Genomic DNA, 24,714 nt, shown 5'->3' on the forward strand with positions numbered 1-24,714 from the left:
AACACAATAGACTAAAAATCAGATTTAACAAGGCTATCTCTTTCCAGGTCTTCAGTGTACCTCTGCAACTGTTGTCTCGTTTTATAACCTTCAGTTTCCCATGAATATAACTAGATCTTTGGGTGAAAGCATAATTTATCTGAAATAACAGCAGCTATCTGGATTTTTATTCTTTCTCAATGTTTTTGCTTTCTTTTTTCTTTTAGAATAGTTAAAAAGAGCTGACACTCCCCAAATCATGAATTAATATTTATGCAAGTTAAGAGCTTTCCTATTTAAAACTGCTTTAAGATTAAAAAAAGTTAATATGGCAGGTGACAGTTTTTAATCTTGTGACTGGTTGAGGATTATTTTATGTTTGAACCTTTATTCAGTATTTAGTATTTTTGAAGTTCATTGTGCTCACTTTGGCAGCACGTATACTAAAATTGGAATGATACAGAGAAGATTACCATGGCCCCTAAGTAGGAAGTCAAGAAACACCTGGAGTAACAGGCAAATTTGGCCTTGGAATGCAGAATGAAGCAGGGCAAAGGCTAATAGAGTTTTGCCAAGAAAATGCACTGGTCATAGCAAACACCCTCTTCCAACAACACAAGAGAAGACTCTACACATGGACATCACCAGATGGTCAACACCGAAATCAGATTGATTATATTCTCTGCAGCCAAAGATGGAGAAGCTCTATACAGTCAAGAAAAACAAGACCAGGAGCTGACTGTGGCTCAAATCATGAACTTCTTATTACCAAATTCAGATTTAATTGAAGAAAGCAGGGAAAACCACTAGACCATTCAGGTATGACTTTAATCAAATCCCTTATGAATATACAGTGGAAGTGAGAAATAGATTTAAGGGCCTCGATCTGATAGATAGAGTGCCTGATGAACTATGGAATGAGGTTTGTGACATTGTACAGGAGACAGGGATCAAGACCATCCCCATGGAAAAGAAGTGCAAAAAAGCAAAATGGCTGTCTGGGGAAGCCTTACAAATAGCTGTGAAAAGAAGAGAAGTGAAAAGCCAAGGAGAAAAGGAAAGATATAAGTATCTGAATGCAGAGTTCCAAAGAATAGTAAGAAGAGATAAGAAAGCCTTCTTCAGTGATCAATGCAAAGTAGAGGAAAAGAACAGAATGGGAAAGATTACAGATCTCTTCAAGAAAATTAGAGATACCAAGGGAACATTTCATGCAAAGAAGGGCTCGATCAAGGACAGAAATGGTATGGACCTAACAGAAGCAGAAGATATTAAGAAGAGATGGCAAGAATACACAGAAGAATTGTACAAAAAAGATTTTCAAGACCCGGATAACCACGATGGTGTGATCACTTATCTAGAGCCAGACATCCTGGAATGTGAAGTCAAGTGGGCCTTAGAAAGCATCAGTACGAACAAAGCTAGTGGAGGTGATGGAATTCCAGTTGAGCTATTTCAAATCCTCAAAATGATGCTGTGAAAGTGCTGCACTCAATATGGCAGCAAATTTGGAAAACTCAGCAGTGGCCACAGGACTAGAAAAGGCCAGTTTTCATTCCAATCCCAAAGAAAGGCAATGCAAAAGAATGCTCAAACTACCTCACAATTGCACTCATCTCACATGCCAGGAAATTAATGCTCAAAATTCTCCAAGTCAGGCTTCAACAATACGTGAACCGTGAACTCCCTGATGTACAAACTGGTTTTAGAAAAGGCAGAGGAACCAGAGATCAAATTGCCAACATCTGCTGGATCATGGAAAAAGCAAGAGAGTTCCAGAAAACATCTTTTCTGCTTTATTGACTATGCCAAAGCCTTTGACTGTGTGGATCACAATCAACTGTGGAAAATTCTGAAAGAGATGGGAATGCCAGACCACCTGACCTAACGCTAGAGAAACCTGTATGCAGGTCAGGAAGCAACAGTTAGAACTGGACAAAGAACAACAGACTGGTTCCAAATAGGAAAAGGAGTGTGTCAAGGCTGTATATTGTCACCCTGCTTATTTAACTTGTATGCAGAGTACATCATGAGAAACGCTGGACTGGAAGAAACGCAAGCTGGAATCAAGCTTGCCGGGAGAAATATCAATCACCTTAGAAATGTAGATGACACCACCTTTGTGGCAGAAAGTGAAGAAGCCTCTTGATGAAAGTGAAAGAGGAGAGTGAAAAAGTTGGCTTAAAGCTCAACATTCAGAAAACGAAGATCATGGCATCCAGTCCCATCACTTCATGGAAAATAGATGGGGAAACAGTGGAAACACTGTCAGACTTTATTTTGGGGGGCTCCAAAATCACTGCAGATGGTGATTGCAGTCATGAAATTAAAAGACCCTTACTCCTTGGAAGAAAACTTATGAGCAATCTAGATAGTATATTCAAAGCAGAGACATTATTTTGCCGACTAAGGTCAGTCTAGTCAAGGCTATGGTTTTTCCATTGGTCATGTATGGATGTGAGAGTTGGACTGTGAAGAAGGCTGAGCACTGAAAATTGATGCTTTTGTACTGTGGTGTTGGAGAAGATTCTTGAGAGTCCCTTGGACTGCAAGGAGATCCAACCAGTCCATTCTGAAGGAGATCAGCCCTAGGATTTCTTTGGAAGGAGTGATGCTAAAGCTGAAACTCCAGTACTTTGGCCACCTCATGCGAAGAGTTGACTCATTGGAAAAGACTTTGATGCTGGGAGGGATTGGGGGAAGGAGAAGAAGGCACAACAGAGGATGAGATGGCTGGATGGCATCACGGACTCGATGGACGCGAGTCTGAGTGAACTCCAGGAGTTGGTGATGAACATGGAGGCCTGGAGTGCTGGGATTCATGGGGTTGCAGAGTTGGACACGACTGAGTGACTGAACTGAACTGAACTGAAGTTCATTAGTTATAGTAATGCAAAGTAGGGTCTGGCTGCTCACTGCTCAAAAGCCAATAAGGTGGAGAAGCTGGTTGAAAATAATTTTCGCTTTTTTTCAGATGCCAACAATAGGGGCAGGGGGCAAAGGAATATCTGATCCAAAGGCTGACTTCCCTGAAACCAGTAGGTAAGAGCTTTTATAGACAGGGGCTACAGGCAGAAACAACACAGTCAGTTCTGACAGTCATCTTGAAATTGGTCATGCTGTGGTTTGATCAGTATCATTCTGATTGTCTTAAGTACAGTGAATGTTCAGTTTTAGGGTCAGTTTGCTCCCTTTTTCTTGAAGCCAGTTCTTGGAATGTCGCAGCTTAAGTCGTGCCTACACTTTGGTGATCATGTCATTAATTTCTTCCACCTGGTGTGGCTTTCAGTATCTGTAGGACAGCTTACAGGATATATAGCTCAGAATATTATCGATAGCCCTGAGAAGGAAGTAAAGATCCTACTTTGCTTACTGACTAAATTGTTATTGCTTTGTCCTGTTTGACAGATTTTCTTTGCTTCTGCGTTTTTTCACTTCTCTAAGGTGAGCGCCAAAGAATTGATACTTTTGAACTGTAGTGTTGGAGAAGACTTGAGAGTCCCTTGGACTGCAAGGAGATCCAACCGGTCCATTCTGAAGGAGATCAGCCCTGGGATTTCTTTGGAAGGAATGATGCTAAACCTGAAACTCCAGTACTTTGGCCACCTCATGAGAAGAGTTGACGCATTGAAAAGACGCTGATGCTGGGAGGGATTGAGGGCAGGAGGAGAAGGGGATGACCGAGGATGAGATGGCTAGATGGCATCACTGACTTGATGCATGTGAGTCTAATGGAACTCAGGGCATTGGTGATGGAGAGGGAGGCCTGGCATGCTGTGATTCATGGGGTCGCAAAGAGTTGGACATAACTGAGTGACTGAACTGAACTGAACTGAATTAAACTTATTCCTCAGCTAAGTTTTTGCAGAGACAAAAGGCAGGCTAAAGACATAGGGAACATAAGCCCTACATAGGGCCCTACTCCATTTCACTATAATTGTTAAAAATCTCCTTACAGACTATTTTTAGAATAAATATCCACTGTGTTTCATGGTCTGTGTCTGAATCTCCATTGAGTAATGCCGATAAAGATTACTTTCATTGCTTGTAATTACTCTCTGTCAATAAAGTAAAAAAAGATTGTGTCTGATATAACTCCCTTGACCACCAAGATAGATCTCTATTTTCATTCTATATCCTTTTTGCTCATACTTTAAATTTCTTCATTCTGTAATCTCATATAATTTTGCTCAGAATTATTTAATTATATGTGTATCTTTTATTGCCCTCAGAATGTACACTTTAAGAGAGTCTTTCTGCTTTGTCCTTGTGAATATGTACTATGTATAAATAAAACAGTTCCTGGAATATAACAGATGCTTATTAAATATTTTTGAAGAAATATGTAGTTAATCCATAATTGGAAATGCACAAAAAAACAGTTTTAAGTTAAAACTCATTTCATTTTTATCACAGTTTTGTTATTGTTGTGATATGCAACAAAACAAAAATGATAGGGTTATTCTAAAATTCCACATTACAAATTAGGCTAAGATTTTATAATCCAATTAGATATAGTGTTTTTATTACATAAATAAAATTATTTATTGTCTTATAAAACAAGAGAAAAATTGAAATGGAATTTATCTTATATTTGAGGTTAGAATATTGATGTTAAATTTAAAATATCAACAGAGGCCAAGCTTACTATTATTCCTGTAAATATTTTGAAAGATATATAGCCAATCATTTGTTTTCCACTTTTCTACACTCATGGCATATGCAAAATAAAACAGATACTATAGGTTGCATATAATAAAACATTCCCATTATAAGATAAGAAAAAAACGATCATTTAAAATTTATTATCCCAGGAGGTAATATTAGACATGGCAAACACTATTAGGAGGTCATTGTTGTAGTTTACAATTCTGTTCAACCAGGAGAGTTTGGATATTCAGCACGCTGGTCCATAGCAAATTTTCACCCAAGATTAATAGAATTGTTATAAGGAATAGTTTTAGGAAACACAATATTTTCTTATTTCTTTATCACTCTTAGTGATCTTTGTTCAACACTGTTTTCATATCCCTTGTTAAAAGCTCCTGGGAAACAGCTGCAAAACTAAAAAGTTGTTTTTCCATCTAGGTTGCTTTGTCACTGCTTGTTCACACCTGGCTTTGTAATGGGAGACGAGCAAAGGAAGACAACATGGGAGAATTGAAGTTTCTTTCTTTCTTTTTTCAAAATTTAATTTACTTTTTATTGAAGGATAATTGCTTTACAGAATTTTGCTGTTTTCTGTCAAACCTCCACATGAATCAGTCAGAAGTATACATATATCCCCTCCCTTTTGAACCTCCCTCCTATCTTCCTCCCCATCCCACCCTTCGGGGTTGATACAGAGCCCCTGTTTGAGTTTCCTGAGCCATACAGCAAATCCCTGTTGGCTATCTATTTTACATACGGTAATGTAAGTTTCCATGTGACTCTTTCCATACATCTCACCCTCTCCTCCCCTCTCCCCATGTCGATAAGTCTGTTCTCTATGTCATGTTTCTCCATCGCTGCCCTGTAAATAAATTCTTCAGTACCAATTTTCTAAATTCCATATATATGTTAGAATACTGTATTTATCTTTCTCTTTCTGACTCACTTCACTCTATATAATGGGTTCTGGATTCATCCACCTCATTAGAACTGACTCAAATGTGTTCCTTTTTTATGGCTGAGTAATATTCCATTGTGTGTATATGTATCACACTTCTTTATCCATTCATCTGTCGACAGACATCTAGGTTGGTTCCATGTTCTAGCTATTGTAAATAGTGCTGCAATCAACAGTGGGATACATGTGTTTCTTTCAATTTTGGTTTCCTCAGAGTATATGCCTAGGAGTAGGATTTCTGGGTCATATGGTGGTTTTATTCCTAGTTTTTTAAGGAATCATCATACTATCTTCCATAGTAGATGTATCAATTTACTTTCCCACCAATAGTGCAAGAGTGTTCCCTTTGCTCCACACCTTTTCCAGCATTTATTGTTTGTAGACTTTTTGATGATGGCCATTCTGACTGGTGTGAGGTGATATCTCATTGTAGATTTGATTTGCATTTCTTTAATAATAAGCGATGTTGAGCACCCTTTCATGTGTTTTTTAGCCATCTGTATGTCTTCTTGGGAGAAATGTCCGTTTAGGTCTTTTTTCCCACTTTTTGATTGGGTTGTTTGTTTTTCTGGCATTGAGTTGTATGAGCTGCTTGTATTTTGGAAGTTAATCCTTTGTCAGTTGTTTCATTTGCTATTATTTTCTCCAATTCTGAGGGTTGTCTTTTCACCTTGCTTATAGTTTCCTTTGCTGTGCACAAGTTTTTAAATTTAATCAGGTCCCACTTGTTTACTTTTATTTTATTTCCATTACTCTAGGAGGAGGGTCATAGAGGATCTTGCTTTTATTTATGTCATTGAGTGTTCTGTCTATGTTTTCCTCTAAGAGTTTTATATTTTCTGGTCTTTATTTAGGTCTTTAATCAATTTTTGGTTTATCTTTGTGTATGGTGTTAGGAAGTACTCTAATTTCATTCTTTTACATGTAGCTGTCCAGTTTTCCCAGCACCATTTATTGAAGAGGCCGTCTTTGCCCCATTGTATATTCTTGCCTCCTTTGTCAAAAATAAGGTACCCTTAGGTGCATGGATTGTTTCTGGGATTTCTACCTTGTTCCATTGGTCTACATTTCTGTTTTTGTGCCTATACCATACTGTATTTATGACTGTAGCTTTGTAGTATAACCTGAAGTCAAGAAGCTTGATTCCTCCAGCTCCATTCTTCTTTCTCAAGACTTCTTTGGCTATTCAAGGTCTTTTGTGTTTCCATATGAATTGTGAAATATTTTGTCTAGTTCTGTGAAAAATGCCATTGGTAATTTGATAGGGATCACACTGAATCTGTAGACCGCCTTTGGTAGTATAGTCATTTTCACAATAGTGATTCCAGGGACATGGAATATCTCTCCATCTGTTTATGTTATCTTTGATTTCTTTCATTAGTGTCTTATATTTTTCTGTGAATGGTGCTTTTGTCTCATTAGGTAAGTTTATTCCTAGATATTTAATTCTTTTTGTTGCAGTGGTGAATGGGATTGATTCCTTGTTTTTTCTAAATTTTCGTTGTTGGTATATAGAAATGCGAGTGGTTTCTGTTTGTTGATTTTGTATTCTGCAACTTTCCTAAATGCATTGATTAGCTCTAGTAATTTTCTGATACTATCTTTAGAGTTTTCTATGTACAGCATCATGTCATCTGCAAACAGTGAGAGCTTTCCTTTTTCTTTTCTATCTGGATTCCTTTTATTTCTTTTTCTTCTCTGATTGCTGTAGCTAGGACTTCCACAACTACATTGAATAATAGTAGCAAAAATGCACACCCTTGTCTTCTTCCTGACTTTAGGGAGAATGCTTTCAGTTTTTCACCATTGAGAATAATGTTTACTGTGGGCTTATCATATATGACCTTTACTATGTTGAAGTAGGTTCCTTCTATGCCCATTTTTTGAAGAGTTTTAATAATAAATAGGTGCTGAATTTTGTCAAAAGCTTTTTATGCACCTATTGAGATGATCATATGGTTTTTATCTTTCAATTTGTTAATGTGGTGTATCCCATTGATTGATTTCCATATATTGAAAAATCCTTGAATCCCTGGAATAAACTCAACTTGATCATGGTGTATGAGCTTTTTTATGTGTTGCTGAATTTTGTTTGCTAAAATTTTGTTGAGGAATTTTGCATCTATGTTCATCAGTGGTATTGGCCTGTAGTTTTCTTTTTTGGGGTTGTCTTTGGTTTTGGCATCAGGGTGATGGTGGCCTCGTAAAATGAGTTTGGAAGTATTATTTCCTCTGTAATTTTTTGAAAGAATTTTAGAAGCATAGGCATTAGCTCTTCTCTAAATGTTTGATAGAATTCTCCTGTGAAGCCATCTGGACATGAGCTTTTGTTTTTGGGGAAATTTTTGATCACAGGTTCAATTTCAGTGCTTGTAATAGGTAGGGTTGTTCATAATTTCTATTTCTTCCTGGTTCAGTCTAGAAAGATTGAACTTTTCTAAGAATCTGTCCATTTCTTCCAGATTATCTATTTTATTGCCACATGGTTGTTCATAATAGCCTTTTATAATCCTTTGTATTTCTGCATTGATTGCTGTAACTTCTCCTTTTTCATTTCTAATTTTGTTGATTTGATTCTTCTCTCATTCTTTCTTGATGAGTCTGGCTAAGGGTTTGTCAATTTTGTTTATCCTCTCAAAGAACCAGCTTTTAGTTTTATTAATTGTTACCATTGTTTCTTTCATTTCTTTTTCATTTATTTCTGCTTGGACCTTTATGATTTCTTTCCTGCTACTAATTTTCGGGTTTTTTCTTCTTCTTTTTCCAGTTGCCTTAGGTATAAAGTTAGGTTGCCTATATGATGTTTTTCTTATTTCTTAAGGTAGGATTGTATTGCTATAAACTTCCTTCTTAGAACTGCTTTTGCTGCATCTCATAGGTTTTGAGTTGTGTTTTCATTGTCATTTTATTCTAGACGTTTTTTGATTTTCCTTTTGGTTTCATCAGTAACCTGTTGGTTATTTAGAAACATGTTGGTTAATCTCCATGTGTTTGTATTTCTTATAGCTTTTTCTTGTTATTTATATCTAGTCTCATATCATTGTATCTCATACTTGATACAATTTCAGTTTTCTTAATTTTACTGAGGTTTGATTTGTGACCTAAGATGTGGTCTATCTTGGAGAATGTATAGAAGGTATATTCTTCTGCCTTTGGATGGAATGTCCTGAAGATATCAATGAGATCCATCTCATCTAATGTATCATTTAAGACTTGTGTTTCCTTTTAGATTTTTTGTTTTGATGATCTGTCCATTGGTGTGAGTGGGGTGTTAAAGTCTCCTACTATAATTGTGTTACTGTCAGTTTCTCCAATTGTGTCTGACTCTTTGCGACCCCATGAATTGCAGCATGCCAGGCCTCCCTGTCCATCACCAACTCCCGGAGTTCCTCAGACTCACGTCCATCGAGTCAGTGATACCATCCAGCCATCTCATCCTCTGTTGTCCCCTTCTCCTCCTACCCCCAATCCCTCCCAGCATCAATTTCTCCTACTATGATTGTGTTAGTGTTTGTCTTATGTATTGAGGTGTTCCTATGTTGGGTGCATAGATATTTACAATTGTTATGTCTTCCCCTTGGATTGATCCCTTGATCATTATGGAGTGTCTATCCTTATCTCTTGGAATCTTTATTTTAAGGTATATTTTGTCGGATGTGAATTGCTGCTCCAGCTTTCTTTTGCTTCTAAATTGCATGGAATATATTTTTCCATCCTCTCACTTTCAGTCTATATGTGACTTGATGTCTCAAGTGGGTTTCTTATATACAGTATATATATGGGTCTTGTTTTGTATCCATTCAGCCAGTCTGTATCTTTTGGTTGGAATATTTAATCCATTTATATTTAAATTAATTATTGATATATATGTTCTTTTTGCCATGTTCTAATTGTTTGGGGTTGATTTTGTAGATCTTTTCTCTTCTGTTGTATTTCTTGACTATATATGTCTATTTAACATTTGTTATAGAGGTGGTTTGGTGGTACTGAGTTCTCTTAACTTTTGCTGATCTGAAAAGCTTTTTATTTTTCCAACAATTTTGAATGAGATCCTTGCTGGGTATAGTAATCTTGGCTGTAGATTTTTCCCTTTCAGTGCTTTAAATATATACTGCCATTCCCTTTTGGCCTGCAGTGTTTCTGCTGAAAGATCAGCTGTTAAGCATATGGGGTTTGCCTTGTATGCTACTTGCTGCTTTTCCCTTGATGTATTTAATTTTTCTTTGTGTTTAATTTTTGTTAGTTTAATTAGTATAGTTAATTAGTTATTAGTTAGTTAATTAATTGGCATGTTTCTCCTTGGGTTTATCCTGTATGGGACTCTTTGTGCCTCTTGGACTTGATTGGCTATTTCCTTTTCCATGTTGGGGAAATTTTATCTATAATCTTTTCAAACATTTTCTCATACCCTTTCTTTTTCTCTTCATCTTCTGTTCAGTTCAGTTGAGTTCAGTCACTCAGTCGTGTCTGACTCTTTGCGACCCCATGAATTGAAGCACGCCAGGCCTCCCTGTCCATCACCATCTCCCGGAGTTCACTCAGACTCACGTCCATCGAGTCCGTGATGCCATCCAGCCATCTCATCCTCTGTCGTCCCCTTCTCCTCCTGCCCCCAATCCCTCCCAGCATCAGAGTCTTTTCCAGTGAGTCAACTCTTCACATGAGGCGGCCAAAGTACTGGAGTTTCAGCTTCAGCATCATTCCTTCCAAAGAAATCCCAGGACTGACCTCCTTCAGAATGGACTGGCTGGATCTCCTTGCAGTCCAAGGGACTGGGACACCTGTAATTTGAATGTTAGTGTGTTTGATATGGTTCTAGAGGTCTCTGAGACTTTCCTCAGGTTTCTCCATTCTTTTTACTTCATTCTGCTCTTCAGAAGTTATTTCCACCATTTTTCTATGTATTTATTTATATTTATATTTTATTATATTTATTTATATTTGCAAAAAAGCAAAATGGCTGTCTGGGAGGCCTTACAAACAGCTGTGAAAAGAAGAGAGGCAAAAAGCAAAGGAGAAAAGGAAAGATATAAGCATCTGAATGCAGAGTTCCAAAGAATAGCAAGAAGAGATAAGAAAGCCTTCTTCAGTGATCAGTGCAAACAAATAGAGGAAAAGAACAGAATGAGAAAGACTAGAGATCTCTTCAAGAAAATTAGAGATACCAAGGGAACATTTCATGCAAAGATGGGCTCGATCAAGGACAGAAATGGTCTTGACCTAACAGAAACAGAAGATATTAAGAAGAGGTGGCAAGAATACATGGAAGAATTGTACAAAAAAGATCTTCATGACCCAGATAATCATGATGATGTGATCACTAATCTAGAGCCAGACATCTTGGAATGTGAAGTCAAGTCGGCCTTAGAAAGCATCACTACGAACAAAGCTAGTGAAGGTGATGGAATTCCAGCTGAGCTGTTTCAAATCCTGAAAGATGATGCTGTGAAAGTGCTGCACTCAATATGCCAGCAACTTTGGAAAACTCAGCAGTGGCCACAGGACTGGAAAAAGGTTGGTTTTCATTCCAATCCCAAAGAAAGGCAATGCCAAAGAATGCTCAAACTACCGCACAATTGCATTCATCTCACATGCTAGTAAAGTAACGCTCAAAATTCTCCAAGCCAGACTTCAGCAATACGTGAACTATGAACTCCTTGGTGTTCAACCTGGTTTTAGAAAAGGCAGAGGAACCAGACATCAAATTGCCAACATCTGCTGGATCATGGAAAAAGCAAGAGAGTTCCAGAAAACATCTATTTCTGCTTTATTGACTATGCCAAAGTCTTTGACTGTGTGGATCACAATAAACTGGAAAATTCTGAAAGAGATGGGAATACCAGACCACCTGACCTGCCTCTTGAGAAACCTACATGCAGGTCAGGAAGCAACAGTTAGAACTGGACAAGGAACGACAGACTGGTTCCAAACAGGAAAAGGAGTATGTCAAGGCTGTATATTGTCATCCTGCTTATTTAACTTGTATGCAGAGTACATCATGAGAAACGCTGGACTGGAAGAAACACAAGCTGGAATCAAGATTTCCAGGAGAAATATCAATAACCTCAGATATGCAGATGACACCACCCTTATGGCAGAAAGTGAAGAGGAGCTAAAAGCCTCTTGATGAAAGTAAAGGAGGAGAGTGAAAAAGTTGGCTTAAAGCTCAACATTCAGAAAATGAAGATCATGGCATCTGGTTCCATCACTTCATGGGAAATAGATGGGGAAACAGTAGAAACAGTGTCAGACTTTATTTTTTGGGGCTCCAGAACCACTGCAGATGGTGACTGCAGCCATGAAGTTAAAAGACGCTTACTCCTTGGAAGAAAAGTTATGACCAACCTAGATAGTATATTCAAAAGCAGAAACATTACTTTGCCAACTAAGGTCTGCCTAGTCAAGGCTATGTTTTTTCTGTGGTCATGTATGGATGTGAGAGTTGGACTGTGAAGAAGGTTGAGCACCGAAGAATTGATGCGTTTGAACTGTGGTGTTGGAGAAGACTCTTGAGAGTCTCTTGGACTGCAAGGAGATCGAACCAGTCCATTCTGAAGGAGATCAGCCCTGGGATTTCTTTGAAAGGAATGATGCTAAAGCTGAAGCTCCAGTACTTTGGCCACCTCATGCGAAGAGTTGACTCATTGGAAAAGACTCTGATGCTGGGAGAGATTGGGGGCAGGAGACGAAGGGGACGACCCAGGATGAGATGGCTGGATGGCATCATGGGCTCGATGGACATGAGTCTGAGTGAACTCCGGGAGCTGGTGATGGACAGGGAGGCCTGGCATGCTGCGATTCTTGGGGTCGCAAAGAGTCGGACACGACTGAGCAACTGAACTGATCATTACTCTAAATTCGTTTCCAGGTTATTTTCCTATTTGCTCTTCATTTATTTGGACTTCTGTGTTTCTAGTTTGTTCCTTCATTTGTGCAGTATTTCTCTGCAGTTTTATTTTTTTCTTCTTCTTTTAAGTTATTGTGTTTGAGATCTCCTTTTCCCTGGCTTCAAGGAAAGTTGAATTCTTTCCTTGAAGAAGTTTGAATTTTTTCTTCCTTTGGGTTTCTGCCTGCCTAAGGTTGGTACAGTGGTTTGTATGAGCTTAGTGTTCCATGAGATTTGTGCTGAGTTTTTGTTGTTTGTTTATCCTCTGATGGGCAAGGTTGAGGGAGGTGTTAATCCTGTATGCTGATGATTTGGTTTGTATTTTTATTTTGTTTGTTGTTTAGATGAGGCATCCTGCACAGTGTGCTACTGGTGGTTGGGTGATGCTGGGTCTTATATTCAACTGATCTCCTTTGTGTGAGTTCTCACTCTTTGATACCCCCTAAGGTTATTTCTCTGGTAGTCTAGGGTCTTGGAGTCAGTGCCTCCACTCCAAAGGCTCAGGGTTTGATTTCCAGTCAAGAACAAAGATTCTACAAGTGGTTTGTTATGGCATTAAGGGAGAGTAATACATAATACCAAAAATGCAAAACCAAAGATGAACCCCAGACAAATGGCAGTTACAAAATCAGGCAAATAATAATTAAAATAATGGAATATACACATATACATGTACACCCATGAGCAAAGTGAAAACAGTCCAACAAAAATAAAGTTCAGTAGATTGACCTGGTGAATAATGGAAATAAAAAATTATATTTATCAGTTACAAACAAAACGAACTTAAGAACAAACTGGTAAACAAAACTAAAGCAAAGTGCCATAAAGCAATGAAATGGGGAATAATGCAATGAAAACAAAACTAACAAATATGTTGAGAGGAAAGGAAAGAAAGAATAGATATGCAAAGTTAAATAGAGGTAGAGGAAGAAGATTTATATACATTAAAGATTAACTGCAAGGTGAAAAGAACAGTAGGAAAGTAAACAAAAGAATAAATGTAGAAATACACAATAGGTTTTTAAAAATTAAAATTATAAAAAATAGAAAAGAGAAAAAATGGAAGAAGAAAGAAAAAAGGGGGGGGGAACCTCTACAGAACTGCAAAAGCCCAATGTAGAGGCAGAGGTTTATAACAACAATAGAAAGTGTGACTGAATATACACATATACATATACACCCCTAAGCAAAATCAAAACAGTCCAACAAAAATTAAGTACAGTAGGTTGACTTGGTGAACAAAGGAAACCAAAATTTATATCTACCAGAACAAAACTAAATTAAAGCACAAACTGGAAAACGAAACTAAAGCAAGGTACAAATTTGGGAATAAAGCAATGAAAATAAAACTAACAAATATGTTGAGAGGAAAGGAGAGAAAGAAAATAATGAAAATAGATATTCAAAGTTAAATGGAGGTAGATAAAGAAGATTTATACACAGTAAAGATTAACTGCAAGGTGAAAAGAACAGTAGGAAAAGTAAACAAAGGAATAAATGTAGAAAAAATAATGGGTTTAAAAGATTAAAATTAGAAAAAGAGAAAAGAAGAAAACGGGGGGGGGGGGGGGGGGGGGTCGCTCCACAGAACTGCAAAAGCCCAACATAGAGACAGATGTTTATGACAGCAACGAATGTGACTGAGGATAAAGAAAAATAAAAGCTCAAAATCTTAATTGGATTTCTTAGTGCCAATAAAATCGACAACTACAATGGAGGGGGGTGGGTGGGAGGAAAAAAGAAGTAACAAAACTCCAAAAGAATCTACAGAACAAGTCAAAAAATAAGAATAATAAATGTTTTTCTTGAATCAGTGCTGTCAGCGGCCTTTTTTGTGCTGGGAATCACAGTCCATCTTACCTCCCTAGGATGCCCTCCAACACTATACTGACCTCTGGACCTTCTATGGTGGCTGCTCAGAATCTAATCTGGTTCTACTCCTGTGTGTTCTTGACTCCAATGTCCACAGCTATCAGAGCTAGTGTGTTTTCTTTTGTGGGAGCTCTCAATGGCCTTTTATATATTCCATAGACACAGAGTCTGCTTTGTTGATCCTGCGGATTTAATCTCCTGCTTGTACTGCTGGTGGGAAGGTTTTGGGTCTTCTTCCTTAGCCACACTGACCCTGGGTTTCAGTTGTGGTATTATTTCCTCCTCTACATGTGGGTTGTCCACTGGAGTTTAGCTCCTGAGGTTGCCCTGGAGGGCTTGGGTTTGCCCCTGTGAGGGCCAGGTGTGGAAGTGATGCAGCTGCTTGGGTCACAGGGGTTCTGGCAGCACTGGGTACTCAGGGGGATTGACGGTTAGGGCAGCAGGAAATATAGTGCTCTAGAAGGGTATGGCAACCAGAATTGCCCAATATGCTCCAGTATTCTTGCCTGGTGAAGCCCCTCTCTGACAGATAAGCCTGATATGCCACAGTCTACAGGGTCACAAAGAGTCAGACAAGACCGAAGCAACCCTGCATGCATAAACACAAGAATTTTTTTTTTTTTTTTTTTTTTTTTTTTGCCTGTGGCAGCTCTGCCCCAGTGAGAGTTGAGCATGAAGGTGGTGCAACTGCTTGGCTTGCAGGGACCCTGGCAGTGCCAAGTGTTCAGAGGCACAAACTGCCTCCACAGCAGGAGTTATGGCCCTACCAGAGTCTTTTTTTGAGCCTGTTGTAGCTGATGATCAGAAGGCCTCTTTGGCCAGTCTTTCTCTGTAGCACCCACCATTCAGGCATTTAAAAGGATCCTTTACCTGGGGTCCTTTTCTGTTGTTTGGTGCATCAGGCATATAGAGGGGGCACTCCTGACTGGGACTGGGGTCCTACTCTGTAGATCAGCCCATCAGGCACTTGAAGAGGCACCCTGGGTGGGGTCCTACTCTGTGGTTCAGTGCCTCAGGCATCTGATGGGCCAGCCTCTCTATTGTTCAGCTGCCATCACTGGCATGTGGAGAGAGAGAGGCTATGGTGATGGCTCTATCCGCTACGTGTGACTCAGCAGTATCGCCTTGCTTCCATGGCTGCCTGGCTTTCCTCCACAGGGATTTCCCACCACAATCTCCTCCCTCACATCCCCTTGATCTGACTCTCCGCAGTCAACAGCAGCCCTCGCACTGGAACTGCTCCAAAATCCCTAAACTCCAGCTCCCAGCCTCTGTCCCTTCCAGGAGACCTGCGTTCCTGCCAGGCATATGTATGGTTGTTGCAAGGATTGTCTGATTCTCATTCCATTTAGACTGCCACAGATCAGCTGTCTCACTCTCAGCCTTAAATGCTTCTCCTCTGACTCAGACAATTGCCCACTGTGGGGATCGGACCCCTGCTTCAGATGCCCTACCTGCCAAAGCTAGGTCCAGTCCTATTACTACTCTTGCTTTTTCCCCCTAGTTTCTTGTCCTACCAAGTTCTGTGTGGTTCTATATATTCTTTTCCATTGGTCAGGTCCTCCTGTCCACTCTCAGCTGGTATTCTGCATGCACTTCTGTGTCTTAAGGTATATTCCTTATGTATCCATGGAGAGAAATGTACTCCACTCCCACCTACTCCTCCACCGTCTTATTCTCCTCTGAAGTTTCCTTTTTATTAATCCCAAATAAAAACAGTCCAACTACTGAGTTCCTGAGTGCACCCTGGTATATATCAGTCAAAACTAATGCTACCAAGTGGTAATGCTTATTTTGAGAAGCAGAAGATAAAGTTTTCAAAATTTAAAGTATATCATGGTCTTGCTTTGTGGTATCTATGTCTACACAATGCCAGGAGATTAATTTAGATCACAGTTTTCTGCTCAACAGCTTTGCTGACATTTATAGCAAATGTGGCAGGCAGAATAATAGCCCCCTTCAAAGATGCCCATGGACTAATCCCTGGAACCTGTGATTATTATGTTCTATGGTAACAGAGAACTTAGGTTACAGATAGAGTTGAAGTTGATAATTAACTGAGTTGGTGATATTATTCTGGATTATCTGAGTAGGCCTAATGTAATTACATTAGGGTTTTTGTAAGACAATCACAGGAGAGTTAATTTTACAGTGCTGTGATATAAGTAATATTTGGCCAACTATTGCTTGCTTAAAGATGGAAGGGGTCAATGAGCTAAAGAATGTGAACAGCCTCTAGAAACTAGGCAAGAAAACAGAATTTCCTATAGAGTTTCCAGGAAGGAATACAGCCCTGCTAACACTTGATTTTAGCCAAATGAGAACCATTTTGGACTTTTGGTCTCTGGAACCATAAGATAATATATTTGTGTTGTTTTAAGTTACCAAATTGTTGTAGAATTCACCAGTAATAAATAAGATACTTGATAAGATTAGATTTTCCTATTTCAAAGTTTACAGCAGTCACAAGCATGGAGCTGTAAGTGACTTTAACAATTAATCTTCCTTCAAATAAGACTATGTAAACTACTTTTCTAAAAAATTGGCAAATAATAATTGAAATCTAGTGCTAGGTAAAAAGTTCCTAGACTGGACACTAAAAATATTATCTATAAATACAAATTTCCCACTTGGAAACTGGGCTTCATTGCTCTGTGAATGACCTTGTTAGTAAGACAGCATAGTGTTTGGGAGATAATATTTGCAAACCAGATATACAAAAACGGACTAGTCTTTAGATTGTATAAAAACTCTTAATACTCAATATTAAAAAAATAAAATTGAAAAAGGAGCGCATGCTGTGGCTAAACAATAGATCCCCACATCTGAGAACAATAAAATTCATAATTATTAATTTACCACCTTATTTTGAATCTTTAGGTTTATATTGATTCAAGATTCTTGGTTTATCATATCATCATGGTCAAAAATCAATAACAAATTGTACCACTTTTGTTTTCTTTAAATACAGGCCCAAAACATAAGTATTGTTTTAGACATGGTCTGTAACAGTTGCCATAATTTGATGATTTTGTGGGCCTATACTATCTCATGGGGTGCTAGTCAAAATTTTCTTCAAACCTGACTTCCTATCAAAGACAATCTTCTGTGATGAAGTTGTACTTAGTCTCCTAGAAGTAACCGCATTCCTTTCTTCCTGCTATTTCCCTCCCTTTCCAGACAGTAACAACTGCAACCTTAAGTTTCTCTTCGATTTCACTATTTTCCCAAATCTCCTGAGTTGAAAAGATCCCCTGGAGAAGGGAATGGCTACCCACTCCAGTATTTTTCCTGTAGAATTCCATGGACAGAGGAGCCTGGCAGGCTAGAGTCCATGGGGTTGCAAAGAGTCAGACAAAGCTGAGCAACTAACACTAACCCTACCATACATTCTACTTTAAAAAAATATACAGATGCACCTTGTGTGATCAGTGATTTTTTATGTTACTGTCATAATTGTTTTCACATTTTTAGCAGTAAGTATTAATCTTTTTAATTAAGGTCGATACATTGTTTTTTAGACATACTTTTATTGCACATTTAATAGATTACAGCATAGTATAAAGACATATGAACTAGAAAATCAAAAAATTCATGTGACTTACTTTATTGCAATATAAGCTTTATTGCAGTTGTCTGGAACTGAAATCACATCCTGAGGTATGTCTGTATTAAAGATAAGTTCTGATTTAAAATCAGCTAGGTAAATGAAAATCAAAATGCTGAAAGCTTGAAAATGGACCCTTTAAGATAGGTAGCTCAGCTGGTAAAAAATCTCAGTGGAGGAGACCTGAGTTTGATCACTGGGTTGGGAAGATCCCCTGAAGGAAGGCATGGCAACCCACTCCAGTATCCTTGTCTTTAGAATCCCCATGGACTGGGGAGCCTGAGGGCTACAGTCCAAAGGGTCACAAAGAATCAAACAGGACTGAGCAACTAAGCACAGCACAAAAGTAATTAAGTTAAGGATCTTGAATCAGGTAGAGTACCTGGATTATCTAGGTGGGCCCAATGTAATAACAAGTGTCCTTATAAAAGACAGGAAGAGGGGGATTTGTCTACAAAAAAGGAGAATCAGAATAATGTAGTGTGAAAAAAAAGTTAGCTAGTCATGTTTGGCTCTGAAATAAAGTGGCCATGAGCCACAGATTGCAACTGACCTCTAGAAGCCAAAAAAGGTTCAAATAAACAAACAAAATCACTGTTTCCTGACTACCCATTCCTTAGCTTTAATTCAGCAAGGCTTATTTCAGACTTTTGACTTCCAGGTAATACATTCATGTTGCTTTCAGGTGAGATATGGTCATCTGTTTCAGAAGCAATAGGAAACTATCAGGAAGGATGTGGTAAAAACAGTAACTGGGGATTTAGATTTGTGGCTAATTATAGGGAGGAAATGCCTAAAGCATAATTGTCAAATAAATCACCATTGATATTTGTCATGTTTCAATATATCTCTTGTTTTGGTGAATACAATTGTCAACAATTTAGTATAAGTTGGAGATAACTTTTCCAGTTTTTTAATTAGAAATTTTATATTTTAAATGCTTCCAAAGGTATTATTTTCATATTTTATTAAGTCATCACATAATTCAAAGAATTCAAGCAAAAAATTTAAGTAAAATAACAAATGTACTTTAATGTAGGCATAACTTTTTGAAATGTCATTATCATTTTTGGATGTGAGACTTGTCCCTAAAATTTTGCTTTTAATATTCATTTTCCAAATATAAAGATAATTTTTTGATAGTTTTGCTACTTAAGCTGAGATGAATTTCATGAAGTTAATTTTTGTTTATTATTACACTTGTGTAACTGATATAATTGGATTTTTAATAGTGCCATTCCAGAGCACATGCTAAAAGAAATCTCAACATAGATAATAATTTTATGTATCTTTGGAGATACTATTTGAATTGCATTTGAATTAAGATACTGAAACATTTGTTTACTGCCTCAATAAACAAAATATCTGAAAAAGCTACTAATACTTTAATGATAACATTTTAACAAATAGCTGACTGCATAGAAAAAATATTGCTTTATTTGTACAGGCATGATAAACATTTTAAATGGGATTTTACAGCATTTAAAGCACTTGAAATAAAGTTTAAACATGGTTAATTAAATTTCACAAGAGTTTATTGGAAAACTATATATTATTCAACTAAAACTCTACAAAACTCCTTTTTACTTTTAAAATTGAAGTATAATAAACATACTGTAAATAGCACACATCATAAGTGCATTTTGTGAACATATTCATAAAATACCAAAATATCAAGATAGAAAATGTAATCTGAATCCTAAGAGCCTCATTTGTGTTTCTGCCCAGGCATTAATCCCATCAAAAGTAAAGGTAATTCTGACATGTATCATAATAATTTGGTTCTGCCTATCTGAACAGTTGCATGTGTTATGTTGTATCTAATGTATTTCATGTCATATTGTTTGTAAATTCATCTGCATTGTTGCCTATGGTAGTAGTTTGGTATTCTTCATTCTTTACTGACAATTATATGATTATATTGATATGCTATGAGGTAACTACTAAATCTACTTTCGATTGAAAGTTGAGTTTTTCTCCCCAAGTTTGGAGCCACTATAAATAATGCTATGTTGAATATTCTTATCTATGTCTCTTGGAATAATCTTGCTCATCTGTGGACTATATTACTAAAAGTGGAATTGCTTTGTAGTGCTGTAGATTATGGTAATGATTCATTCTGGTAGATAATACTGAACAGTTTTCTAAAGTGGTGACACCAGTTTATATAATCACCCACATTGCATGAGATTTCAAAATATTGCATGGGATTTCAAAAACTGATTTTGACATTTTCTTCAAATTCAGCCATTCTATTTGCCTAGTACTATATTTGTTGGAAATCAACTTTCCATAAATATGTGGAGGCATTTCATATATGGGTATTATCTGGAATCTTTTTATGCAGCTCTGGAAACATAGGGACAGGAAATTCCTTGAAGCAAATTATTTACTTTTCTGGGTAAATAAAGATAGAGATAGTAACTCCTTCCAGAGTCACTTAGTGATGTCTCTCAGAAGAAATTTGCCTACTTTTCAGGGTAATAGATGTAGGAATGACTTACTCCTCTCCCGAGAAACATTTGCTTATATTCCAGGGTAATAAAAATAATGTTTGTTGTTGCTGTAAATTGGAGGGGATGAAAGGATGGGCAAATTTTCCAGCAGCTCCTCTACATCAGAGTGTTTCAATCTTATATTTTATATTCTGTAACACACAGTGAATACATGAACAGTTACCAACTGGAACTCACTACATTGCTCTATGGGAAATGAGGCTCTAGGAATTACCATTATAATTTTACCCTGGTTTCTGCTTTCCCTGTGATAATAAAATGTGTTTGCTTCCAAGTTGAAAGTCTTCTATTTTCTCTCTGTGTGACATACATACAGACATACACATACACCTGAAAATAGGGTAAAATACTGGACAGTTCACAGATTCTGACTTAAAAACATTATGGTTTTAATTTTCACTTCTCTGATGAATAATGATATAAGACACCTTATTCTATGCCTAATGATGTTTTGGATGTTCTCTTGTAAAGTGCATATTTAGGTCTTTTCCCCAAGTTTATTAGTCTGTTTTTATTTGATTTGTGATTTAATAAGTATTAAGTAATTTAGTAGGTATTTAGTAATTTTTGTCAGAAATAATTAAAAATTTGTCTTTAAAACTATGGCTTTAATTTTTTCATTATAATAATGAAATATAATAATTGTTTCATTTGATGATGAGTTCTTAATTTTGATGAAGCATTTTTGACCAATATTTTCTTTATATCTACTTTTGTTTTCTGATTAAGGATTATTCACTTCTCCTGTGGTCATAAAAATATTCTCTTTACATTTTCTTTTAGCTATATGTTTGATTCGGAGAAGACAATGGCACCCTACTCCAATACTCTTGCCTGTAAAATCCCATGGACGGAGGAGCCTGGAAGGCTGCAGTCCATGGGGTCGCAAAGAGCCGGACACGACTGAGCGACGTCACTCACTTTTCACCTTCATGCATTGGAGAAGGAAATGGCAACCCACCCCAGTGTTCTTGGAGAATCCCTGGGATGATGGAGCCTGGTGGGCTGCCATCTATGGGGTCGCACAGAGTCGGACACGACTGAAGTGACTTAGCAGCATACATTTGATTGATATACTGTTCATATCTTTCTCTAAAATGCTATTATATCTGACTTTTTAAACACAGTGTGAGTTAAATATCAGAGTTTATTTACTTCTCACACATTAATTTTCATTTAACCTAGGACATTCCTTCAAAGCACCTGTCTACACTACATGGTTAAGAGCACCTTTATTAAAAACCAGTTGATCAGCAGGGTCGAATCTCTCCTGATCCCTCTACTTTCTTCCATTATTTTATTTTTCTACTCTTATGCAAAACTTTACTATATTTTCTAGCTTTATAACTTTCATCAGTTTTTTTAAAGCCATCAGTTTTCTTATTCCTCATAACTATTAATTATCATATATGAACTTAATGAAAATATTTTATGGTTTTATTATATTTATTTAGGTCAATTTTTAAAAATACTGACATCTTTAAATAACATTTTTCCATGTACATGCTATATCCCTCTGTTTATTCATTCTTCTTTAACTTCTTCTAATATATAATATTTTGAAATGTGGTGACAGAACTGGTATACTCTTCATCACATTGCTTAGTCATCTTAAGTTTTAAAGCTATCTTTAAAATTTTTATTTTTAAACTCTTTGCTTCTGATTTATTGAAATAAAATTGATTTTCATGCACTGAATTTTTTAGTAACTTTAATTCTCTTATTGATCCTATGTATATTTACAATAACTCTATGTATAAGACTGTGCACAATACGATCCTCTTTTTTCATTTTCAGTTTTTATGTCTCTTCTCTTGTCTTATCACACTGGCTAAAACTTATCAGTTAAGTAGTGATATTTCAATATTCTCAGTATTATCAAAGCAAGTTATATTTTATCACTGAATACAATATTTGCTTCAAGATTTATATAGGTATGCTTTACAGTTTCAGTGTGAAAGTCCACTCAGCTATGTCTGACTCTTTGTGACCCTATGGACTATACAGTCCATGGAATTCTCCAGGCAAGAATACTGCACTGGGAAGCCTTTCCTTGCTCTAAGGGATCTTCCCATCCCAGGGATCAAACCCAGGTCTCTCATGTTGCAGGTGGATTCTTTACCAGCTGAGCCACAATAAAAGCCCAGTTTAAGCATAAGTAACGGACACGACTGAGTGACTGAAATGAACTGAACTGAACATCTACCATATAAATATTTTTAAAGTTATCAAGTATAATTTTGGCATTATATGAAGCCATTATCTTTTTTGCTCAGTTACTCTGTCAATTTAAAAAACTGATGATTTGAAAAGATAGACTTTGAAGCCACCAGTTCAGTTCAGTTCAGTTCAGTCGCTCAGTCGTGTCCAACTCTTTGCGACCCCATGAATCGCAGCACGCCAGGCCTCCCTGTCCATCACCAACTCCCGGAGTTCACTCAGACTCACACCCATTGAGTTGATGATGCCATCCAGCCATCTCATCCTCTGTCGTCCCCTTCTCCACCTGCCCCCAATCCCCCCCAACATCAGAGTCTTTTCCAATGAGTCAACTCTTCGCATGAAGTGGCCAAAGTACTGAAGTTTCAGGTTTAGCATCATTGCTTCCAAAGAAATCCCAGGGCTGATCTCCTTCAGAATGGACTGGTTGGATCTCCTTGCAGTCCAAGGGACTCTCAAGAGTCTTCTCCAACAGCACAGTTCAAAAGCATCAATTCTTCTGTGCTCAGCCTTCTTCACATTCCAACTCTCACATCCATAGGTGACTGCTGGAAAAGCCATAGCCTTGACTAGACAGACTATAAAATGTAATAAAATTTGTCATGACATTCACATGTTAATATAGAGAAAACATAAGTATGCTAATATGTTACATTTAAGTGTATGAGAGTCTGCCTTATTTTCTGGTCCTGTAATATATCCTGGTCAGGGTATATACTCAATATGCTCCTGTTAACTAAATGAGTTGACAAATTCTCTCATATGTTCTCTTTTGTGAATGAATTTGTATATGATTTTATTAACTATTTTTTGTCTGAGAATTATATTTATTGTATGTATAAAAAGATGAGGCCTTAGAAATCTTACATCACTCACACAATTCTATCTGGCTCATAGGTGGTGCATGTATGTTAAGTTGCTTCAGGCTCTTTGAGACCCTATGGACTATAGTCTGCCAGGCTCCTCTGTCCATGGACTTCTCCAGGCAAGAATAGTGGAATGGGCTGCCATTCCTTCTCTAGGGCATCTTCCCAACCCAGGGATAGAACATGGATTTCCTGCATTGCAGGCAGATTGTTTATGGTCTGAACCTTGGGATATGGGCCCAGGCTGTCTGGTGCCCAAGTACATATTCTAAACCTGTGGTTCCTAGTCTTTTGTGTTTCATAGACTAACAAAACACTTAGGAACAGATAATAGGTTTTCAACTTGTTTCAACTTTTGCATGTTAACAATGTTGTAAGTATCAAATTAAGGATGTTCACTTCCTGAAAGAAATAACTACCCACCCACTCACCCCAAATATGACAAGTGTAATGCACCTAACTCTACTTGAAATTTTTACTGTCTGTCTGCAAACAAGTTGTCTTTTAGCAAACAGTTCACTTCAGTTCCGTCACTCAGTCATGTCTGACTCTGCGACCCCATGGACTGCAGCATGCCAGGCTTCCCTATGCATCACCAACTCCCAGAGGTTACTCAAACTCATGTCCATTGAGTCAGTGATGCCATCCAACCATCTCATCCTCTGTCGTCCCCTTCTCCTCACACCTTCAATCTTTCCCAGCATCCGGGCCTTTTCAAATGAGTCAGTTCTTTGCATCAGGTGGCCAAAGTATAGGAGTTTCAGCTTCATCATCAGTCCTTTCAATGAATATTCAAGATTTATTTCCTTTAGGATGTACTGGTTAGATCTCCTTACAGTCCAAGGGACTCTCAAGAGTGTTCTGCAACACCACAGTCCAAAAGCATTAATTCTTCAGTGCTCAGCTTTCTTTATAATCCAATTCTCACATCCATACGTGACAACTGGAAAAATCATAGCTTGGAACTAGATGGACCTTTGTTGACAAAGTAATGTCTCTGCTTTTTAATATGCTGTCTACGTTGATCATAACTTTTCTTACAAGAAGCAAGTGTCTTTTAATTTCATGCCTGAGGTCACCATCCACAATGATTTTGGAGCCCAAGAAAGTAAAGTCTGTCACTGTTTCCACTGTTTCTCCATCTATTTGCCATGAAGTGA

At 37.5% G+C, this 24,714-nt stretch overlaps 1 non-coding gene across 1 annotated transcript; it reads left to right on the forward strand.

The window, feature by feature from the left end:
* Positions 1-398: 398 nt before the first annotated feature.
* LOC114116524 (U6 spliceosomal RNA) lies at positions 399-504 on the forward strand. Its single transcript, XR_003590426.1, has one exon. It is a non-coding gene; the product is annotated as a U6 spliceosomal RNA (small nuclear RNA).
* Positions 505-24,714: the final 24,210 nt, after the last annotated feature.

Source organism: Ovis aries, chromosome 9, assembly GCF_016772045.2.
Source record: "Ovis aries strain OAR_USU_Benz2616 breed Rambouillet chromosome 9, ARS-UI_Ramb_v3.0, whole genome shotgun sequence".
In the NCBI taxonomy this organism is placed as follows: Eukaryota; Metazoa; Chordata; class Mammalia; order Artiodactyla; family Bovidae; genus Ovis; species Ovis aries.